Here is an 8971-nt window from a genome sequence, read left to right on the forward strand (position 1 = left end):
AATTTTAAAATGAGCGATATTGATAGACATCAACAGCCAAGAGGAAATTCAGAAGCAGCGACAACATTTTATTTAAAGTGATGAAGACTAGAAACTATAGTTTGAATCACTTGTGTTCTTACTTTACTGTAAATTTAAGCCATGTTAGCTGATCCGTGTTGTACGTTTTCTATTGATCACTGTAACTTGAAGTGAAGTAATTGGTTGCTACGCAACAACTGAAACACATTTTGTCGTGAGAAGACATGAGAGCTGAACAAAATGACAAATGTTTTCTATTAACAATTACAATTTATTTTCATTGACAAAATGATAGGAGCGAAAAATGCCAAATAATAAACAATTTACGAACCTCGATCGTTCGGTCATGCCGGGAAACATCAAACTTCTGTAAAAACGTCAAAGCCTCAGTCTGGTAACTCCCGGCATGACCTCACTCTCTGTTAGTAAGTAGTTATTACAAGTGTGGTTTTTTTCGTTCGTTTACTCTTTTCACTCTGAAATTACTCGTACAAGATTGATCGTTGTAAAACGGGACCAGACAAATCAAAGAGATACATACCACAAAAAACAATGTGCCACAAGGCATGACATCCAGAGAGCTAGCATTGTTAGCATAGTTTAGCTGCTATTTTATAGCTGTGAATTCTCGTGACATTTATGAACATAAATTCATCATACTTTAGAAATTGTCGAAACAGTATTTATACAACACACAGAAGAGGGGGAGGGAGGGGCGTGGCGTGAGGGGGAGGGACGAATTTGCCGAGGCGCGAGGATGGAGGGGCGTGGCAGGGAGCATGTGAGCGCCGCGGAGCATGACGCGGCAAAATTCTCACAAGAACTCAAAATAAATGCCCCGTCAGATATCAAAACACATTTGGGGAGAATTGACGATAAAGAGAGCAATTCTTATTTTTAAATACTAATGAATGAAAGAACAAAAAAGTGTCTCCAGCAGAAGGTTCACTTCTCTCATCCAGGGCTAACGGACAGGTGCTCGGGCACCACGGGGGTCTCTCTGTGCACGTGCCTCTGAAACGGATCAACAGTTCGCGTCTGTGTCCACAGACCCGCGCTGCCGCGCAGCCCAAACAGCAAACAGTAAAAGCAGACATGCAATCTCAGTCGAGGCCTCGGGAGGAAACAAAGTATGGCAGTGTGTGATCAAGATCACTTTTACAAACACAGGTTGTGTTTGTCACTTTTCTACGTCAGAGGGAGAAGTTGAAGTGGGAGCACTTGTCGGTGATCGGGAGAGCGAGAGAGAGAGAGAGAGAGAGAGAGAGAGAGAGAGAGACCATCTCCTCCTCCATTACACCCCGTCTGAGGAGATATTTTTAGACAAGGATTAGTTTTAATGGGTGAGATAAGAAGTGAGTGGTGGGTGGAGGAGGGACGAATAAATAAGTAAATAGGACATGCCACCAAACAGGAGGCAGCGGTGGGGAAGCGGGGCCGTGGGCACCGCCACAGATTCAGTGGAGATAGTGAGGCCTCTCGTCCTTTCATGTTTCCTCCCAGAGGTGGAGCTTTAAAATCAAAGAGCAAACCAGTGTTTGTCCAGAGCTCCAAATGCAGCGACCTTTTCGGAAGGCAGAGGTTGTTGGTTATATTCTGTCCACTGTCCTTTACAAATAAATACTCCTTCTCATATAATAATAATAATGTGGAAGTTGCATTAAAAGGCAAAACACAATTCCTCAAGTTGAGCACACAAGTGTGTGTATCTCGTTTATTAACAATAAACACGAAATCAAGATGGCGCTGCCCAGATACCAAACCCGCATGGGGCTCGACGTCACAAACAGCAACACAACACTTAAAGGGACCGCGATCCCGGAACAGTCACACTGATGCGTGTGACTCATTACATTAATAATTGTGTATAGAACTCCACCAGGAACAAGGGTGAATTATGATATGACATTCACTACACACGTCCCCCCAGAATTCACCAAATAAGAAAAGGTCATCGGCGAGGTGGTCGTAGTAACCGGCCAGCACGGCTGTGCTTTACAGGGGGTTGAGGAGACACTACTGTGGCAGGTGTACCACCATGACATGGGTGTGGGGCCTGGAGTGTGGGAGTTTCGGGAGGGAGGGAGCGGAGTTGGGTGCAAGCTGGAGGACGCCTGGCGTGGGGGCTGAGCCAATTCGATGGGCCTAGCAACGTCCAAATGAGCTGGTTTGAGGCGGTCAATGGAGAGTCGCTCCGGTTTACCACCCATGTCCACCATAAAATGTTTGTCTCCCGTCTCCAAAACACGGAATGGACCCTCGTAGGGCGGGCGTAGCGGTCCCCTGTGAGCGTCGTGGCGAATAAAAACGTATTCAGCCATCTGAAGCCCAGCGGGGATGTGCGACTGAGGGAGGCCGTGATGGGAAGTAGGGACTGGTGCGAAAAGCCTCGCATTGCCCCGTAGCGCAGCCCGCTGGAGAGTGGCAGACCAGGGAACGGTGGAGGCGGGAACAAAATCCCCTGGAACCCGCAGTGGCTGGCCATAGACGAGCTCCGCGGATGAGGACTGTAGGTCTTCCTTCGGTGCAGTCCTGATGCCGAGCATCACCCACGGGAGCTTGTCGACCCAGTTGCTGTCTTTGAGGCCGGCACGAAGAGAAGCTTTCATTGACCTGTGAAACCGCTCACAGAGTCCGTTAGCCTGCGGGTGGTATGCGGTCGTGCGGTGGAGTTTGGCTCCGAGGCTCTGGGCCACCGCGTTCCACAGCTCAGACGTGAACTGCGCGCCCCGGTCAGAGGATATGTCGGAAGGGGTGCCGAAACGGGCAACCCAGGTGCCGATAAATGCCCGTGTCATCTCGACAGATGCCAACAATGTCAGTGGCACAGCCTCAGGCCAACGGGTGGTCCTGTCAACCATGGTCAACAGGTAGGTGAAACCCTGAGAGGAGGGCAGAGGGCCAACCAGATCCACGTTAACATGGTCAAAACGCCTCTCTGGCACCGGGAACAACTCGAGCGGGGCTTTAGTGTGGCGATGTATTTTGGCCCGTTGGCACTCAAGGCAAGTGGTAGCCCAGTCTCTTATGTCCTTTTTGAGGCCGCGCCAAACAAACTTCGCCGCCACCAGCCTCTGTGACGCTTTCGAACCGGGGTGGGAGAGACCGTGGATGGCATCAAAAACGCGTCGTCTCCACCCCGTGGGAACGATCGGCCGAGGACTGCCTGTGGAGACGTCACACATGAGCGTGGTGCCGGTTTCTCCAAAAACCACATCCTCTATTTTCAGACCTGTAGTCGAGGTCCTCAGGATGTGCACGTCTGGGTCTGTGGTCTGGTCCGCTGCCATGTGGCTGTAATCCAAACCAAGATGGACTGCCCCTGCCACCGCCCGTGACAGGCAGTCCGCCACCTGGTTGTCCTTACCGGCCACGTGCTGTAATTCCGTGGTGAACTCGGAAATGTAGGACAGATGACGTTGCTGGCGGGCGGACCACGGCTCGGCCACTTTGGCCATGGCGAACACCAGCGGCTTGTGGTCGACAAAGGCGGTGAAGTGTCGACCTTCCAGCAGGAAACAAAAGTGTCTGATGGCGAGGTAGAGACCCAGCAGCTCCCGGTCGAAAGTGCTGTACTTACGCTCGTTAGCGCGCAGCTGGCGGCTGAAGAAGGCAAGCGGCTGCCAGGCCCCGCCTACCCACTGCTCGTAGACAGCACCGACAGCGTAGTCAGAGGCGTCCGAGGTGATGGCGATGGAGGCTGTGGCTGAAGGATGTGCCAGCATGGTGGCCTGCGCCAGGGCTGCCTTAGTGTCAGCAAACGCCTTGTCCCTGCCCTCAGTCCAGTCCACAGCGTGCGTGGGTTTACCTTTCAAGGCCTCGTGCAAGGGCTGCATGAGCTGAGCGGCTCGAGGGATGAAATGGTGGTAAAAGTTTACCATGCCGAGGAACTCCTGCAGGGCTTTCACGGTGAGCGGGCGTGGAAACTGTGTGACCGCCTCCACCTTTGATGGGAGAGGGACTGCACCGTCCTTGGTGACTCTGTGTCCCAGGAAGTCGATGGTGGAGAGACCAAACTGGCACTTGGCAGGGTTAACAATCAGGCCATGTTGGTCGAGCCGCTCGAAAAGTGTTCTGAGGTGCGACAGGTGCTGAGATTTGGACGTGCTCTTGACTTGCCAGGAAAAATGTATCAGCCTCTTCGGCCAGTGTTCGACAGTCAGTGATGGCGGTGTTGGCCAGTGCAGCTCTGACTTGGGAAGGCAGCTGACGCAGGAAAAGTTGGGTGAAAAGAAAATCGGGTCTGTGCTCACCCAGGAGATCCAGCATGCGGTCCATGAGCTCGGACGGTTTGCAGTCACCTAGCCCTTGAAGGGAGAACAGCCTGCTAGCTCTCTCAGCGTCGGACAGTTCAAAAGTCTTTAGCAGGTGGGCTTTGAGCGCCGCATATTTCTCCGTAGCTGGAGGATGCCTCAGGAGACTCACCACTCGGGTCGCCGTTGAGTTACCGAGAGCTGACACAACGTAGTAGTACCGCGTTGTATCCGTGGTAATGTCCCGCAGCGCGAACTGCGCTTCCGTCTGAGCGAACCATGACGACGCTGAAGATTCCCAGAATTCGGGGAGTTTGAGGGTAACAGCGTTCGCGGCCATGGTCGAGTCGTGTTTGCGAATACGTCCAGCAAACAGGCGTCGGGGTCACCAGTGTGGAAGTTGCATTAAAAGGCAAAACACAATTCCTCAAGTTGAGCACACAAGTGTGTGTATCTCGTTTATTAACAATAAACACGAAATCAAGATGGCGCTGCCCAGATACCAAACCCGCATGGGGCTCGACGTCGCAAACAGCAACACAACACTTAAAGGGACCGCGATCCCGGAACAGTCACACTGATGCGTGTGACTCATTACATTAATAATTGTGTATAGAACTCCACCAGGAACAAGGGTGAATTATGATATGACATTCACTACAATAACTTAATTTATATAGCACCTTTAAAAACTGAGTTTACCAAGAGCAGCAAGGCAAAACAAATAGAATGGTTAGATACAAATATAAAATAAAAACAACAGACAAACTAAATTAGGGGTAGCAAAGGACTGCAGAAAAGGATGACATCACTTAAAAGCTGTTCTATAAAAAGGTTTTTTTAAGAAGTGATGACACAGTCGCAAAACACTTGTTTTTTCAGAAGAAACTAATATTTAATGCTATTTTTAAAGCTAAGAAAAGCTGCGAGAGAAAAATACAAAATACCAGTTTTTAGGGTTCAAAAAGTTAGGAGAGTTAATTTGATGAACACAATAATATATTTCTTCTGAAACTTTCACCAGCAGAACATCTCAGTGGAGTTTCATTTACACAATAGAGCAATACAGTAGAGTATATATATTTGAGTCAGAGGCAGATCAACATATTTTGAAGAATAACTGTCAGTCAATGGATGTGTCATAACGTGCCACTGGAACATTGCAATTACAGACAATACGGTGGAAACTTTTGACACCGATGCCACAGAGGAACAGCGGCCTCCTCCAGGCAGCAACCAGGTCCAGTTATGTGAAAGAGAAATTAAATGTTTAAGTTAAAAGGTTCTAACAAAGATTTCTGAAACAAAAGGTGCATTTTAGAGCAGAGCCATGCCTCCTGGTTCAATTGGAAGTAATAAATGCCATACTTACATGACGTGAAAAGAGAGGCCCAGAGAGGTATATTGTTTTATGAATTGCAAAACAACAACAAGATCTTCCATTCAGACTGTTCCCAATTATATGTAAATGCCATTAAAGTACGAATACTAATAGAATCTGCCTATATAAATAAAACTAACAAAACTATTCTGTCAACAAGGCAAAAACATAATTTCACATCTCAGGTTTAAATCCATGTTCCGTTTGGACCGTTTTATTAGATTAGATTAGATATTCCTGTATTAGTACCACAGTGGGGACATGTCAGGATCACATTAGAGCATCAAAAACAGTAACAAATAAAACACAAAACACAATAACAATACTAAATACTATTACTAAAATACTAAATATACAGAGGAAACAAAATATATACACAAGGCAGTGACCAAAGTGAATTTCCAGTATGTTCTTAAAAATACTAATTATCTTGTAGTCGTACAGTAAAAAACTAAAGACAACTTATAATAAAATGAAACTAATGGATAAATAATCTTCCGCTGCCGTAGCCATATGGCGACATGATGATTTTATATCCCAGTCTATCTGTGTATACGCTTTTGTAGTTTTATTTAGTTGACCAACGTAGATTGCTCAACCTCAGCTCAAGCAAGCCACTTGTGAACACATGTGCTGCAGAGAGAAAACAAGTGGCACATCTCACTAAAAATACAACAATGTAGGAGGTCGCATCCTGCCTATATGCATTTCTGAATAAGCCTGCGGCATGTTTATAATATACAGCGTGAGAATAGCTCACGCTGTGTGAAAGGCAGGACAAAGAATTCTGCTGCATTGGCATTCTTGTTCCTGGAATCTCGCCGTACTCCAGGAGCGGAGAGAGAGTTTCCATAAAGTTGGAGAGGTGAGGAAAAAAAAGAGAACAGGCTCTCTGCTGCAGCTCGACTGCAGGTACACAACATGTTTGTTTACCAAAGGTTAAGGTAAACAAAAATATAATAATGAAAATCTGTGACCACCGCACGCACGCACACGCACACACACACACACACACACACACACACACACACACACACACACACACACACACACACACACACACACACACACACACACACACACACACACACACACACAGCTCCAGAGTACAAGGTAATCCGGCAATAATCTAAACACAAAGACAGAAACTATAATATTATACTATACTTATCATTATGACAATAAAATAAACCACTAAAGACGTAACCCTGAAGGTGCCACACCACTGAATTAAAGAGTGTGTGAATTAAAGAGTGTGTGCTCCGTCTCATCCTCAGTGTCCTGAATAGGGCCGCGGTCTGAAGGGAATACATATTCATATCTGGCGGAGCAATAACGTAACGCACAGCGGCCGAGGGGGCAGGTCGACTTTCCTCTTCAACATAATGACTTAATTATCATTCAAATTCAACCAATAATAATATTTTACTAAAAACACATGAGCTATTAAAGTCCAGGGTCTTATCCATTAATTAAAGTTAATTAAGATTCAGATGACTTTATTGTCCTTTAGATTTGCATGAAATATAAAAGTGGCCTTGGCATGAATGGGTTTCTTCGAGTTCACTTCCCCAAACAAAAGACCCTCAAGAGGACGGCGACAGATGTGAATCGACTCGGTCGGCAGAGATAACATGAAATTAGAAAAGTGGATCTACATGACAATTATTATTAGAATGCAATACAGAACCGCTGAGAACCGGAGAGCCTCACTGAGATATGTTCTCCTTTATGTTTAGAATTGTCACCTGGCGCATGAAGTTAGTGTTTCCCTTTACATAAATAAAGACATTTCCACTGGCACAACAATTGCACCAATTGATGGTGGAAATATATTTCATGCTTGCTGTATCAAATCTCACCTTCCTCAACCGTACAAGCACACACAGTCTGGGTGTGCTGTGTTTTTTAAATGTTAAATGTTCAATTTTGTATCGATTTTCCTTGAGCTTCGGTGACTTTGCTGTGCTTTGTTTACATTAAATGCAGCAACGTGTCACAGGAACCATCGCTTTATTACCACCCTCAGCAGCAGGTGGAGGAGTATGGAAGGATTAGGACTAGGATTACGATTACTGTACATACAGAGAACACCTGCTCACACGAAGGAGATGCGTTTCATCTCAGGATAATAAGAGCGCAATAGAGGGGCTTGAATGTCTGAATACGACTTGTAACGTCATCACATCCAGTCACTTTCCCCCGGCTATATTTAGATATTTTTTTACTATCATATCAACTTCTACCACATTTAATCATGACAAGTATTGAAGTGACAAAGGTACATTGATGCATACACTCATGTGTGTTACACACACACACAAACACCTGACAGAGTAAAGATACATTCCTAATTACTTGCTGACAGTCATTTATCTGTCTCTTCATTAAAAAGACATGATTTATCCTCCGATCAGCTACCAAGAGATCTGAATATTATCATCTTTTCATTTGAACCTGTGTGTGTGTGTGTGTGTGTGTCGAAAACAGCAGAGGGCAAATCAGAGGGGAGTTTAAAGGCTTTGATAAATGACCAACATTATGAGGGAATGTACCAGATGGGTAATACTGTGTACAATTATGACAATTACAAGCGGAGAGTACTTTTTCTTGCGTGTGGACCAATTCATTTCACAGAGTGATTTTACGATCCGTTCTGCTGTTCAAAGATATCGCTCATCTGTGTCACTTCTGAGGATCGGAATTTGTTTGTTCCCCACAGGGTAGAGAGAAGACTCGATTATGTAAAACGACCCAAAAAAATAATAAATGCGAGGAGCTTTAAAATGCCTCCACCTAAGTACATTTAGTTGCTGCCTGTGCACTTCACTTGCATGTTTATTTGTTTACATATTTGTGCTTCTCAAAGCTTCTCTATTTAAGGAAACATTAATGTCTTCGGTTTGAGTATTGTGCCCGTATGCAGAGGGACTAAATGAGAAATAAATACTTTTATTGTCATATTACATATAGTTATATACATATATGAGATGTATTCTCTCCATCCTTAGTTATTGAGGAGCAGTGGGCTGCAGTGAAGCGCCCGGGGAGCAGCTGGGGGTTCTTCAGTGACTTGCTCATGGACACTCCGACATGCAACTAATGGGGATAACGGGCATCGAACCGACCACTCCCCCCACTGAGCTCCAGCCGCCTAGTCTGTTGGTATTCAGGAGACAATTGATTATTATTCAGCAATTACAGATTTGGATAACCCCGTGGTGTGAACGGTCCAATACTGATGCTCGGCCATCACAGAGAAGAACTGGATCCGATGGTATTCATCCTTTAAAGTTCATCTGCAAATTACTTTTAG

The sequence above is a fragment of the Pseudoliparis swirei genome, chromosome 18, assembly GCF_029220125.1.
Source record: "Pseudoliparis swirei isolate HS2019 ecotype Mariana Trench chromosome 18, NWPU_hadal_v1, whole genome shotgun sequence".
NCBI lineage: Eukaryota > Metazoa > Chordata > Actinopteri > Perciformes > Liparidae > Pseudoliparis > Pseudoliparis swirei.